Genomic DNA, 15,395 nt, shown 5'->3' on the forward strand with positions numbered 1-15,395 from the left:
AAATTGACAAGTGCTTCACTGAAAACAAAAAAACAAAAAGTCAAATTGTTCTTTACTCACTCGGTTCATTGCATGCATACCATGATCTTATTGAAAAAGACTGCTATATAAGCTTAAAAAATACTTAGTAACAAAAAACACTGAATAAAAAGTATTTATTAAAAAATACTTAGCAACACCTGGCGTTCGGACTATCATATAATCTACTAAGCATACAACTACCCCAAATCAGTATCAATAAATAAATGAAACCCAAAACGAACAAAAATTAAAATAAATATTAGAGTCAAACTCAAAACGAGCATAAATTAATATGAGTAGGGTTCAAAACCCCTATGCTTTCTAAAAGCCCGAATATAATTTGTACTTTACTGAAAAAAAATTCAAATGAGTTTGCTAAGAAAAAATGTGCATTGTCAATTTAATATACATATGCTGATATTTATTCCCTAAAATCTTAATTAATTTTTGCTTTCTTAAAGTTACAAAAGTGAAAACATTTCAAAGATTGTTTTCAGTAAAGCGCCAATGACGCAGTAGGTTTTAAGCTTCTGCAGTGAGGCGATACCCAAACTCTTGTTTGTAGTTATTTTTATTCGATTCAAACTTGATTTGCATATTCTTTTTAAGTTTCACTCGTTTTAAGATTTATTTATGCATTTACATTAATATATATTAGATGTTTGTTCGCACAGATTGTTATTTAATTTCTGTTCGTTTTAAGTTTCATTTATACTTTAATAGCAAAATATTTGTTTTCCTTTTAAGCTTGATTTGCGTATTCAATTTAAGCGTTTCTCGCTTTAAGATCTATTTATTTATTTATATTATTACTTGTTGTATGTTTTTTGCTACGATTGTTTATTTCATTTCTGTTCTTTTTGGGTTTCATTTATTCTTTAATAGTAATTTCTGGTCGTTTTTTAGTTTGAATTTTAACAGGTATTTGTATCTGCTGAGCTTAAGTTTAAAATGGCCTTTACTTTTCTTTGAAAAACTAAATTTTCGGATTTTTTAAAAATTAATTTTTGTTAGTTTTTGATTGCAAAAAGTTTCAAGTTTTTATGGCATGGGGGGAGGGGGGGTACTTACTGTCCGATTATTTTTGACTTTAAAAAACAGATCTAGAACCTTCAATTTAAATCGAATGAGACTTTTTTCAATGTCTATACGATTACCTCTTTGATAAAAACCTTATATATGAACAATAGAAAGCTTGCATAACTTGTGGACAGCAATTGACCCCAATGAATGGATTGAAAAAATAGCTCCAATAAGGGGGTTTAGGCCATTTCACTTGCTGACACAAAGGGATCACGACTGTTTGGAATTGACCTTAATAGGATTTTGTGTGCCAAAACAAATGTTGTATCTATCACAGAGTATTTATTTTAACCTTATAATTGGATAATTATAATAGATTTCCTATGTGTTCTTCCCATACAATACCCCTTCCCATAAGTTATAAACCACCTTAATAAAATGGCTATCTCAAAATTTTGATTGAATGTGTTTGGGGGAATGATGAGCGTGGGGAGGAGGGGGGCTAGTTGCCCTCCAATCACTTTCGAACATTAAAAATGCACTATCCCTTTGAATTTCTAATCGAATGAGCCTTTTTTGAAGTTTCTACGACAACGCTTTCTAAAAAAACCTTATATGCCCCCCGGGTATAACTTAAAACACTTGCCCTGAGGGTTGTGGGGGAGTGTCCTCCTCAAAAAAATATTTTCTATCTGGAAATCAACTATGGTGAACAAAATGGCTATCTCAAATTTTGATTGGATGTGGTTGGGGGAATGAGGGGCGTGGGGGGGCTAGTTGCCCTCCAATCACTTTCGACTATTAAAAGGGCACTAGCCCTTTGAATTTCCAATTGAATGTGCCTGTTTTGAAGTTTCTATGACAACGCCTTCTATAAAAACCTTATATGCCCCCAGGGCATAACTTAAAACTCTTGCCCTGAGGGTTGTGGGGGAGTTTCCTCTTCGAAAATATATTTTCTATCTGGAAATCAACTACGCTGAACAAAATGGCCCAAATATAATTACTTTCGACTATTAAAAAGGGCACTAGCCCTTATGACAACGCCTTCTATATAAACCTTATATGCCCCCAGGGCATAACTTAAAACTCTTGCCCTTAGGGTTGTGGGGGAGTTTCCTCCTCGAAAATATATTTTCTATCAGGAAATCAACTACGCTGAACAAAATTGCCCAAATAATATTACTTTCGACTATTAAAAAGGGCACTAGCCCTTTGAATTCCTAATCGAATGATTCTTTTTTGAAGTTTCTGCGACAGCGCCTTCTATAAAAACCTTATATGCGCCCAGGGCATAACTTAAAACCCTTGCCCTGAGGGTTTTGGGGTATTGTCCTCCTCAAAAATATATTTTCTATCTGGAAATCAACTATGCTGAACGAAATGGCTATCTCAAAATTTCGATTGGATGTGTTTGGGGGAATGATGAGCATGGGGGGGGGCTAGTTGCCCTCCAATCACTTTCAACTATTAAAAAGGGCACTATCCCTTTGAATTTCCAATCGAACAAGCCTTTTTTGAAGTTTCTACGACAACGCCTTCTATAAAAACCTTATAAGCCCCCAGGGCACAACTTAAAACTCTTGCCCTGAGGGTTTTGGGGGATTGTCCTCCTGAAAAACATATTTTCTACCTGGAAATCAACTCAGCTGAACAAAATGGCTATCTCAAAATTTTGAGTTGATGTGTTTGGGGGAATGATGAGCGTAGGGGGGGGGGGTCTATTTGCCCTCCAATCACTTTTGACTATTAAAAAGGGCACTATCCCTTTGAATGTCCAATCGAATCAACCCTTTTTGCAGTTTCTACTATAGTGTCTTCTATAAAAACATGATATGCCCCCATGGCATAATTTAATACCCGTGCTCTGATAGTTGGGGGAGAATTATCCTCCTGAAAAACAGTATTTCTATGGGAAAATCAGCTACGCTGAACAAAATGGTTCTCTCAAATTTTCATTGGATGTTTTGGGGGGAATAATGGGCGTGGGGGGACTAGTTGCCCTCCAATCACTTTTGACTATTAAAAAGGGCACTATCCCTGTGAATTTCCAATCAAATGAGCCCTTTTTGAAGTTTCAATGACAACACTTTCTATAAAAACCTAATATACCCCCAGGGCGTAACTTACAACCCGTGCTCTGAGGGTTGTGGGGGTTTGTCCTCCTCAAAAACATGTTTTCTATCTGAAAATCAACTATGCTGAACGAAATGGCTATCTCAAAATTTTGATTGGATGTGTTTGGGGGAATGATGAGCGTGGGGGGGGGGGGGCTAGTGGCCCTCCCATAACTTTTGACTATTAAAAAGGGTACTAGCCCTTTGAATATCTAATCGATTGGTCCTTTTTTAAAGTTTCTACGACAACGCCTTCTATAAAAACCTTATATACCCCCAGGGCATAACTTAAAACTCTTGCCCTTAGGGTTGTGGGGGAGTTTCCTCCTCCAAAATATATTTTCTATCTGGAAATCAACTACGCTGAACAAAATTGCCCAAATAATATTACTTTCGACTATTAAAAAGGGCACTAGCCTTTTGAATTTCTAATCGAATGAGCCTTTTTTGAAGTTTCTGCGACAGCGCCTTCTATAAAAACCTTATATGCCCCCAGGGCATAACTTAAAACCTTGCCCTGAGGGTTGTGGGGAATTGTCCTCCTCAAAAATATATTTTCTATGTGGAAATCAACTATGCTGAACGAAATGGCTATCTCAAAATTTCGATTGAATGTGTTTGGGGGAATGATGAGCATGGGGGGGGGGCCTAGTTGCCCTCCAATCACTTTCAACTATTAAAAAGGGCACTATCCCTTTGAATTTCCAATCGAATGAGCCTTTTTTGAAATTTCTACGACAACGCCTTCTATACAAACCTTATAAGCCCCCATGGCATAACTTAAAACTCTTGCCCTGAGGGTTTTGTGGGATTGTCCTCCTGAAAAACATATTTTCTACCTGGAAATAAACTACGCTGAACAAAATGGCTATCTCAAAATTTTGATTGGATGTGTTTGGGGGAATGATGGGCGTAGGGGGGGGGCTGTTTGCCCTCCAATCACTTTTGACTATTAAAAAGGGCACTATCCCTTTGAGTTTCCAATCTAACGAGCCTTTTTTGAAGTTTCTATTACAACGCCTTCTATAAAAACCTTATAAGCCCCCAGGGCACAACTTAAAACTCTTGCCCTGAGGGTTTTGTGGGATTGTCCTCCTGAAAAACATATTTTCTACCTGGAAATAAACTACGCTGAACAAAATGGCTATCTCAAAATTTTGATTTGATGTGTTTGGGGGAATGATGGGCGTAGGGGGGGCTGGTTGCCCTCCAATCACTTTTGACTATTAAAAAGGGCACTATCCCTTTGAATTTCCAATCGAATGAGCCTTTTTTGAAGTTTCTATGACAACGCCTTCTATAAAAACCTTCTATGCCCCCAGGGCATAACTTAAAACCCTTGCCCTGAGGGTTGTGGGGGATTGTCCTCCTCAAAAACACGTTTTCTATGTGAAAATCAACTACGCTGAACACAATGGCTGTATCAAATTTTAGACTGGATTTGTTTGGGGGACTGAGGGGAGGGGGGGGACTAGGTGCCCTTCAATCACTTTCGACTATTAAAAAGGGCACTAGCCCTTTGAATTTCCAATTGAAAGAGCCTGTTTTGAAGTTTCTACCACAAAGCCTTCTATAAAAACCTTATATGCCCCCGGGGCATAACTTAAAATCCTTGCCCTGAGGGTTGTGGGGGAGTTTGCTCCTTAAAAATATATTTTCTGTCTAAAAATCAACTACGCTGAACAGAATTGCCCAAATAACACTACTTTCGACCATTAAAAAGGGCACTAGCCCTTTGAATTTCTAATCAAATGAGCCTTTTTTGGAGTTTCTACGACAACGCCTTCTATAAAAACCTTATATGCCCCCAGGGCATAACTTAAAACCCTTGCCCTGAGGGTTGTGGGGGATTGTCCTCCTCAAAAATATATTTTCTATCTGGAAATCAACTATGCTGAACGAAATGGCTATCTCAAAATTTTGATTGGATGTGTTTGGGGGAATGATGGGCGTGAGGGGGGGGCTAGTTGCCCTCCAATCACTTTCGACTATTAAAAAGGGCACTATCTCTTTGAATTTCCAATCGAATGAGCCTGTTTTAAAGTTTCTACGACAACGCCTTCTATAAAAACCTTATATGCCCCCAGGGCATAACTTAAAACTCTTGCCCTTAGGGTTGTGGGGGAGTGTCCTCCTCAAAAATATATTTTCTATCTGGAAATCAACTACGCTGAACAAAATGGCTATCTCAAAATTTTGATTGGATGTGTTTGGGGGAATAATGGGTGTGTGGGGTGGGGGGGCTAGTTGCCCTCCAATTACTTTCGACTATTAAAAAGGGCACTATCTTTTTGAATTTCCAATCGAATGAGCCTTTTTTGATGTTTCTACGACAGCGCCTTCTATAAAAACCTTGTATGCCCCCAGGGTATAACTTAAAACCCTTGCCCTGAGGGTTTTGGGGGAGTATCCTCCTCAAAAATAGATTTTCTATCTGGAAATCAGCTACGCTGAACAAAATGGCTATCTCACAATTTTGATTGGATGTGTTTGGGGAAATGATGGGCGTGGGGGGGGCTAGTTACACTCCAATCACGTTCGACTATTAAAAGGGCAATAGCCCTTTATTTTCCAATCGATTGAACCTGTTTTGAAGTTTCTACAACAACGCCTTCTATAAAAACCTTATATGCCCCCAGGGCACAACTTAAAACCCTTGCCCTGAGGGTTGTGGGGGAGTGTCCTCCTCAAAAATATATTTTCTATCTGGAAATCAACTATGCTGAACAAAATGGCTATATCAAAATTTTTATTGGATGTGTTTGGGGAATGGTGGGCGTGGGGAGGGGCTAGTTGCCCTCCAATCATTTTCGACTATTAAAAAGGGCCTAGAACTCTCAATTTCCAATCGAATGAACCCCCTTTGAAGTTTCTGCGACGACCCCTTCCATATGAAGTGCCTCAGGAAAAAAAATTTAATAAAACATTGGAGCCGTATGGCCTTTACTATAGGCAACGCTAAAGCGTTGCCTCTGATTATGCATTATCAGGCATCCAAGCTTTATCCATTACTTTTAATACCTAGAATAAAAGAAAATCTGACTGAAACCATAATTACAAAAATTTTATTGTTAATCTGGGTTAAAACTTGGGAAATATCTCATCGAATACCTAAAAAATCCCTGCTTCTTTGATGTCGCTTGGTTCAATGTTGTTCTCAAGCTTGTACATTGAATTATTGAACCTCTGCAACATCAATTTAGATGGAACAAAGTTTTGACAGCATATTCCCTCTCCAGAAAAACATCCTCTAGTCACTAAAATGGACAAGAGCAACTTTAAACCCATTCTGTTTCTAGCTTTTCCTTTTACACAATTCATGGCACTGTACACACGCTCCACGAAAGCGTTTGACACTGGAAGAGCAAGGAGGTCAAGAACAGTAGAAGTAAGCTTTCTAAATGAAAACTCAACGGATGCGTTTGTGTAATGGTATGCAGCGACCCAGAGTTGTTCAGTTGACATGGAAGTGTCTTTATCTGATATCGGAAACCAATTTACTGACAGAAGCCTTCGCTATTGATCTTCAAATGTTTCCATTTCTCTTAAATTTTTATTCGGGTCACCGACCAAAAGGAAAATAGGTAGTTAGTTGAAGTTACTTGTACTTTGACTGAGAAAGTTTTCTGGGGAGATGCATCGATAAAAGTAGAGTAAAATGGGATGGAACCGTTTTTTAACCTCCTCACAAAGTTTCTTAATAAAATCATAGAACCGTCTTCTAAGTTCTTTTTTCTGTTCTCTACCAACCTGGGAGTTGTTAAGCATTCGACGAAAATTTGTCCAAAGATCGGAATTTTTGAAATTTTGCAAGTTCTCTTCTGTTAAAGCTATCTCAAGCAGTTCAGACACGAACATAATTTTGGAAGTTCCAACTACTGTACGGAACAGTATTGCAGTAAACGCGCAATAAATCTCTAAAAAGCTTTGCAGAGTCGGCCGAAGCGTGCTAAAACATCAAATTCATGTGCATTAATTTTTTCATGATAGATAAAAGAAAGGTCAGAGAAAAATGATTGGTTTCATCTTCATACATCATAGCCAGTGTTTCGGCTGAAAAGCATTGTTCCGTCAAGGCAGCTGGTTTGAAATGAGATTTCAATTCTAACCATTGGTCTAGAATCCGCTTTATTGCAACACCACAGGAGAGCCATCGTGTACTTGATAACTGTGCTATACTTTTTGGCTCTTTATCTCCAATATTTATCAAAGAATATATTTGTTTATATGCTTCTCTTCTTAATGGACTGTTACAAAACCTGTTGTATGTTTCTCTGATCAGGAACTCGAGGTTTGTAGGCAGGACTTTTGATGCAGCTGAGACACAGAGATGAAGGAAGTGGCATATACACTTAACTAATATTAAGCCAGAACTGCATGTTTTTAACTTGGTGTAAAGAGAAGAATGAGCCCCAACCATATTACTTGCTCCGTCACTCCCTAGACCAAACAACGCGGCTGCCGCGTGCACACCTCGTATGATAGAAAAATCAGATTGTTCAGAAGACGATAAAAACAAATTTGTTGGTACGATTTTTAAGATATAAATAACAAAAAAAAATCCATATTACTCAAAAAAAATTCTTTATATGTAGATATTAGCAATTTGAAGCAATTTGAAGTGGTATAAACAGCTCATACGAGTTCTGCGCGGCTCCTATTTGCTTTATACGAGGTGTGATATCAGACTTTCTTCGAAAATGCAAAATATACATAGTGTGCATAAGTTCAACATGGTAAAGAGAAATTTTTACAAGGTGTGCATAAGTTCTTAAGGGTTAAAAATCTGTTTACGAGGTGTGTTGGGTAAAATAGCATTGTAGGCTATAGGCAATAGATTTAAAATCAGGTATTTTAATTTAAAACCAAATCATTCTGCTCTGCTAAGAAAAAAAAAATGGTTTACAATCAGAATGCCTCACGTAACTTTGATACTTTTGTAGAAAGCATGAGTGTCTCGTGGCAACACATCCAGCAGCCCCATGAGGTCGTTTACCTTACATGCATCAAGGCTAAGGGTTCCTTTGTGAAGTAGACGTATTCGAAGTTTCGGTTCTTTCACAGCCCCTTTTTGCAGAATTATCCATTCGTCCGTATGTCTGAGCTTGCAATAAACCGATCTATCGGAGCTGTATTTATATGCAACAGTCATGGTGATAGCCGGGTCCCCCTTTTTACATCCAGGTGTATAATCAGGGTAATACTTCAATCCTGTATAGTCCTTGAAAAATGTATGATTCACCTGTATTACTTGATAAGGGTAAGGATTGCGCCTCGTATTCTTCATCTCAGATGCATACATACTTGGAATGTAAATTTCTCTATCTTTGCATTAGGTTTTAATATTTTGGTGGACACTGACACACTCCATTTGCGTGTGCCCTTTTTCCAGACACTTCTGCATTACTGTCACTCCATGTATAGAAGCGAAATGGACAAGTGCATTAGAAAAAATTCCGTTCCTGTCCTGATATGAACATCAATCGCTTCACGTAATAACTGTCTCAGCGTTTGGTCTTCCAACCGGTCAATAACACATGAAACAAAAACAGGTCTTCCAACCTGTCAATAACACATGAAACAAATTCAGATGCATTCAACTGCCCTTCAGTCTCATCCCACACTATATTAAATGCGTCAAAACTTACAAGATCGTAAGAAGTCCAATTATATACACCGAGCTTACGTTTGTAGCATAGAGACGACGGTTTTATGTTCCAACAAAGCAACGTAGATTGAAGGTCATGAGTTGCTACCACAAGAACCCCTCAACTCCCTTTGGCTTTGTCCTTCTCACTGTTAATTTCAATCCTAGCTTCTTCTTTCTTTAATGTGCGCTCAGATACTCCTCTTCGGCAAAATTCTTCAATTTGAATGCTATGCATCTGTCACACGGTCCTTCTTTGGCTTGAAAATCCCAATATCTTTCTCTTTTAATAGTTGTCTAAAAAAGTCATAGCTAACAATATCAGCCTTTTCTTTCCCCTTTTTCTCCCTTTAAAAATAAAAAAAAACCACTTTAACAGTTCCAAAAGGATACTCAAAGTCTTTTTTCTTGTCCCAGGCTCTACAGTAGTGGGATGGGAGCTTTGGAAGATCATCCAAAAACTTCTCTGCATTTTACTTTCTTTCTGCAAAGTTAAGTGATATCTTAGTATCCAATCGAATTGAGGTTTCCTGGTGGTTTGGATCTTGTGACAGATGGATGTCGTCCTTCTCTGCCTGTTCAGACCAGTTCTGCACTTGCTAAATCAAATGCCAAACGTGCTCAAATAAATTTGCTTGCAAACTCTTAGCATCCTTTCTGAGGTTTTCAAATTGTATTTCAGGGTTCCTTTTCTCCTAGAAGGGCCAAGATAAGCCTGCCTGAATTTCTCACATTCATTGTAAGTGACAAGTGTAGCTATGTAGAACTTCGTTTGTTCCCAGGATATTTTTTCCAAAAGCTACCAAACAAACTCTGCCTCTCACTTTGAGGAATGATTGAACGTTCAAAAACTCTGACCTTCTTAGCATCGATATTACAATGTTTGCATCGAGGGCCAGTTTTCCGTTCCGGCTTTAAATCTTTAGTAGCTTTCCACTCCCCATATTTCCTGTTCTGTACCTTCGTATTCCTTCCCTTGGCATCTAGCATAATAATTTTTCAATCAGTTTTCCCCTGGCTTTGATCTGTCTTTGTTCCTGCTTTTTCTAGATGATGCAATACTATTTATCACTGAGCTTTCTGTCTCTGCGTCAAAATTGTTTTCTGGAATATCTCCTAGACTTCTGTCGTGTACTGATGCGTTTCCACTTTCGTGGGTAGGTATATTTGGTGATAAAATAGCACCACTTATATCCGCTGATTCAGCCAGAGGAGATTCTCCAGCAACACTTTTGTCTTGATTAACTTGATATTCCTGTTCATTTCTTGAATTCAGATCAGTATACAAAACTGACTGTCCACTCAGTTCAGTATTTACTAACTCTGCTTCATTAAAAGCTTCATCGGTTTGCTCTGGCAGCTAAAGATTAACACAAACTTATGTAAGTGAACCGCTCTGTAATCTGCTATCTGGAAGAAGGGATGCAAGCTCAGCAAAGAGCAAAGATTCATCTGCTGTAACCTCACTCTCGCTTCCTTCTTCCCTGACCTCTACTGGTTGAGGGCTGGCTCTGTCACATGCAAATAAAAAAAAAGCGCGAGGGGTACAGAATCTTCATATTGTTCCAGAACTGGAAATGTTTTAAATGGAAAGTTTGCAACCCATTCTGCCACTCTGCTGAAGTATTATGAAGTCCATAATTTATTTTCAGGGTTCTGATCCTGAACGGCTGGAACTGTTTTCAGGGGCGAATTAGTGACCCAAGCTGACATTTTGCTGAAGCATTCTGGTGTTTCCAAGTTCTCGCTTAAATGTTCACCTTTCTCCATCTAAAAATGAAAATATTCAAAATCTATTGGTTTAAGAAATCACAAGCTGGTAAAAAAAAGAAGGTGTCCATACAAACAGTAAAATGGAACACCACTTTCAACAACAAACCATCTATACGTACTGAGACCCTTTCCTTGATAGGCGTAGCGTATTAAGTGCGAGTGTCTGAACTCTTCCCAAGGAACCTGTCAGAGAGTTTCAGTATCTGTAGAGGGGTAGAATTATATTAGCAAACTGGATGCTGTAAAACAGAATAGTGCTAGTTTCCAGATAGCTCGGTAGTGTAACCTTCACCAGCCTCATAATTGAATTGTCATCAAGTCAAGTGAGATTAAAATCATAATCTCAATTGACTTAATGACGATTCAATTTTGAATTATCGCCATATGAAGCAAAACACCAGCATCTTTTTGGGGGTAGAGATGGAAACAGAATCTTTCTTGACTTAGTACAATTCATTTTGAATTACTGCCATGAACAAAAAATTTCAAATGGGGATAAATCCATTTATTTAGACAGTGAAAAAAAAGGTACAAAAGTCCAGATATTTCAATCACATATACAGTGACCGTCTTAAGTAGAAATACTAAAATTATAAAATTTAAACAAGCATATTTACATACAACAACATAAATAATTTTTCGGGTCATTCACAAAATAATGAACTTCCGTATTATTCACTAGATTATTTTCAGAGAGAGTTCATTGACAAAGTTCATTCAAAGTTCTTGATGTAAATTTTCTTCTTTAATCTTGCCCAAATGTAAAACAAAATTCCAATGAAAGGGGCAAAGCCTTCCGTGTCTTCTAATTGCAAACCAAATGCTGAGTTTATAGATGTTTACTGGGTTGGTCTCATTTCCCCATATATACGACGCATATTCAACATAACACCTTTAAATTAGGTGCTGTTTTCTTAGACCACACTGCCGTTCTAAGACGAACAAATAAACTTTCAAATGGGGATAAATCCATTTATTTAGACAGTGAAAAAAAGGTACAAAAGTCCAGATATTTCGATCGAACATCCAGCGACCGTCATCAGTAGAAATACTAAAATATTAAAATTGAAACTAGCATATTTATATATAACAAAATAAATAACTTTTCGGGTCATTCACAAATAATGATTTTCCGGATTATTCACTAGATTATTTTCAGAGAGAGTTCATTGACAAAGTTCATTCAAAGTTCTTGATGTAAATTTTCTTCTTTAATCTTGCCCAAATGTGATACAAATTTCCAATGAAAGTGGCAAAGCCTTCCGTCACTTCTAATTGCAAACCAAATGTTGAGTTTATAGATGTTTACTTGGTTGGTCTCATTTCCCCATATATACGACAAATTTTCATTAATGACCCGAAAAGTCATTTATTTTGTTGTATAAAAATATGCGAGTTTCAATTTTATTATTTTAGTATTTCTACTGAAGACGGTCGCTGTATATGTGATCGAAATATCTGGACTTTAGTACCTATTTTTTCAATGTCTAAATATATCGATTTATCCCCATTTGAAAGTTTATTTGTTCGTCTTAGAAAAGCAGTGTGATCTGAGAAAACAACACCTGATTTAAAGGTATTATTTCGAAAATACGTCGTAAATATGGGAAAATGAGACCAACCAGGTAAACATTTATAAACTCAACATTTGGTTTGCAATTTCTACTGAAGACGGTCGCTGTATATGTGATCGAAATATCTGGACTTTACCTGTTTTTTCACTGTCTAAATAAATGGATTTATCCCCATTTGAAAGTTTATTTGTTCGTCTTAGAAAGGCAGTGTGGTCTAAGAAAAAAAAAACCTAATTTAAAGGTATTATGTCGAAAATACTTCGTATATATGGGGAAATGAGACCAACCCAGTAAACATCTATAGACTCAACATTTGGTTTGCAATTAGAAGACACGGAAAGCTTTACCATTTTCATTGGAAATTTGTTTTACATTTGGGCAAGATTAAAGAAGAAAATTTACATCAAGAACTTTGAATAAACTTTTTTCAATTAACTCTCTCCGGAAATAATCCAGTGAATAATATGGAAGTTCATTATTTTGTGAATGACCCGAAAATTTATTTATTTTGTTGTATATAAATATGCTAGTTTCAATTTTATTATTTTAGTATTTCTACTGAAGACGGTCGCTGTATATGTGATCGAAATATCTGGACTTTTGTCCCTGTTTTTTCACTGTCTAAATAAATGGATTCAATCCCATTTTGAAAGATAATTTGTTCGTCTTAGACCGGCAGTGTTGTCTAAGAAAACCAAATCTAATTTAAAGGTATTATGACAAAAATAAGTCGTATATATGGGAAAATAAGACCAACCCAGTAAACATCTATAAACTCAACATTTAGTTTGCAATTAGAAGACACGGAAGGCTTATATATGTCGTATATATGCTTAAATGAGACCAACCCAGTAAACATCTATAAACTCAACATTTGGTTTGCAATTAGAAGACACGGAAGGCTTTGCCACTTTCATTGGAAATTTGTTTTAAATTTGGGCAAGATTAAAGAAGAAAATTTACATCAAGAACTTCGAATGAAGTTTGTCAATGAACTCTCTCTGTAGATAATCTAGTGAATAATCCAGAAGTTGATTATTTTGTGAATGACCCAAAAATTTATTAATTTTGTTGTATATAAATATGCTAGTTTCAATTTTATTATTTTAGTATTTCTACTGATGATGGTTGTTGTATATGTGATCGAAATATCTGGAATTTTGTACCTTTTTTTCACTGTCTAAAAAAATGGATTTATCCCAATTTGAAAGTTTATTTGTTCATCTTAGAACGGCAGTTTGGTCTAAGAAAACAATACCTAATTTAAAGGTATCATGTTAAAAATACGTCGTATATATGGGGAAATAAGACCAACCCAGTAAACATCTATAAACTCAACATTTGGTTTGAAATTAGAAGACACGGAAGGATGTGCCACTTTCATTGGTAATTTGTTTTAAACTTTGGCAAGATTAAAGAAGAAAATTTACATCAAGAACTTTGAATGAACTTTGTCAATGAACTCTCTCTGAAAATAATCTAGTGAATCATCTGGAAGTTCATTATTTTGTGAATGACCCTAAAAGAGTTATTTATTTTGTTGTATATAAATATGTTAGTTTCAATTTTATTATTTTAGTATTTCTATCCCTATTTGAAAGTTTATTTGTTTGTCTTAGAATGGCAGTGTGGTCCAAGAAAACAACACCTAATTTAAAGGTATTATGTCGAAAATACATCGTATATATGCGAAAATGAGATCAACCCAGTAAACATCTATAAACTCAACATTTGGTTTACAATTAGAAGACACGGGAGGCTTTACCACTTTCATTGGAAACTTGTTTTATATTTGGGCAAGATTAAAGAAGAAAATTTACATCAAGAACTTTGAATGAACTTTGTCAATGAACTTTCTCTGGAAATAATCTAGTGAATAATCCGGAAGTTCATTATGTGTGAATGACCCGAAAAGTTATTTATTTTGTTGTATATAAAAATGCTAGTTTCAATTTTATTATCTTAGTATATCTACTGAAGACGGTCGCTGTATATGTGATCGAAATATCTGGACTTTTGTACCTGTTTTTTCACTGTCTAAATAAATAGATTTATCCCCATTTGAAGGTTTATTTGTTCGTCTTAAACGGCAGTGTGGTCTAAGAAAACAACACCTAATTTAGAGATATCATGTCGGAGATACGTCGTATATATGGGGAAATGAAACCAACCCAGGAAACATCTATAAACTCAACATTTGGTTTGCAATTAGAAAACACGGAAGGCTTTGCCACTTTCATTGGAATTTTTTTTTACATTTCGGCAAGATTAAAGAAGAAAATTTACATCAAGAACTTTGAATGAATTTTGTCAATGAACTCTCTCTGAAAATAATCTAGTCAATAATCCGGAAGTTCATTATTTTGTGAATGACCCGAAAAGTTATTTATTTTGTTGTATAAAAATATGCTAGTTTCAAGTTTATTATTTTAGTATTTCTACTGAAGACGGTCACTGTCTATGTGATCGAAATATCTGGACTTTTGTACCTGTTTTTTCACTGTCAAAATAAATGGATTTATCCCCATTTGAAAGTTTATTTGTTCGTCTTGGAACGGCAATGTGGTCTAAGAAAACAACACGTAATTTAAAGGTCTTACGTCGAAAATACGTCGTATATATGGGGAAATGAGACCAACACAGAAAAAATCTATAAACTCAACAATTGGTTTGCAATTAGAAGACCCAGAAGGCTTTACCACTTTCATTGGAATCTTGATTTACATTTTAGCAAGATTAAAGAAGAAAAATTACATCAAGAACTTAGAATGATCTTTGTTCAATGAACTTTCTCTGGAAATAATCAAGTGAATAATCCGGAAGTACATTATTTGTGAATGACCCGAAAATTTATTTATTTTGTTGTATATAAATATGCTAGTTTCAATTTTATTATTTTAGTATTTCTACTGAACACGGTCACTGTATATGTAATCTAAATATCTGGACTTTTATACCTGTTTTTTCACTGTCTAAATAAATAGATTTATCCCCATTTGAAAGTTTATTTGTTCGTCTTAGAACGGCAGTTTGGTCTAAGAAAACAGCACCTAATTTAAAGGTGTTATGTAGAATATACGTCGTATATATGGGGAAATGAGATCAACCCAATAAACATCTATAAACTCAACATTTGGTTTGCAATTAGAAGACACGGAAGGATGTGCCACTTTAATTGGAAATTTGTCTTACATTTGGGCAAAATTAAAGAAGAAGATTTACATCAAGAACTTTGAATGG

Source organism: Artemia sp. Qi Xiang Cuo, chromosome 12 (genome assembly GCF_049724085.1).
Source record: "Artemia sp. Qi Xiang Cuo chromosome 12, ASM4972408v1, whole genome shotgun sequence".
Lineage (NCBI taxonomy): Eukaryota > Metazoa > Arthropoda > Branchiopoda > Anostraca > Artemiidae > Artemia > Artemia sp. Qi Xiang Cuo.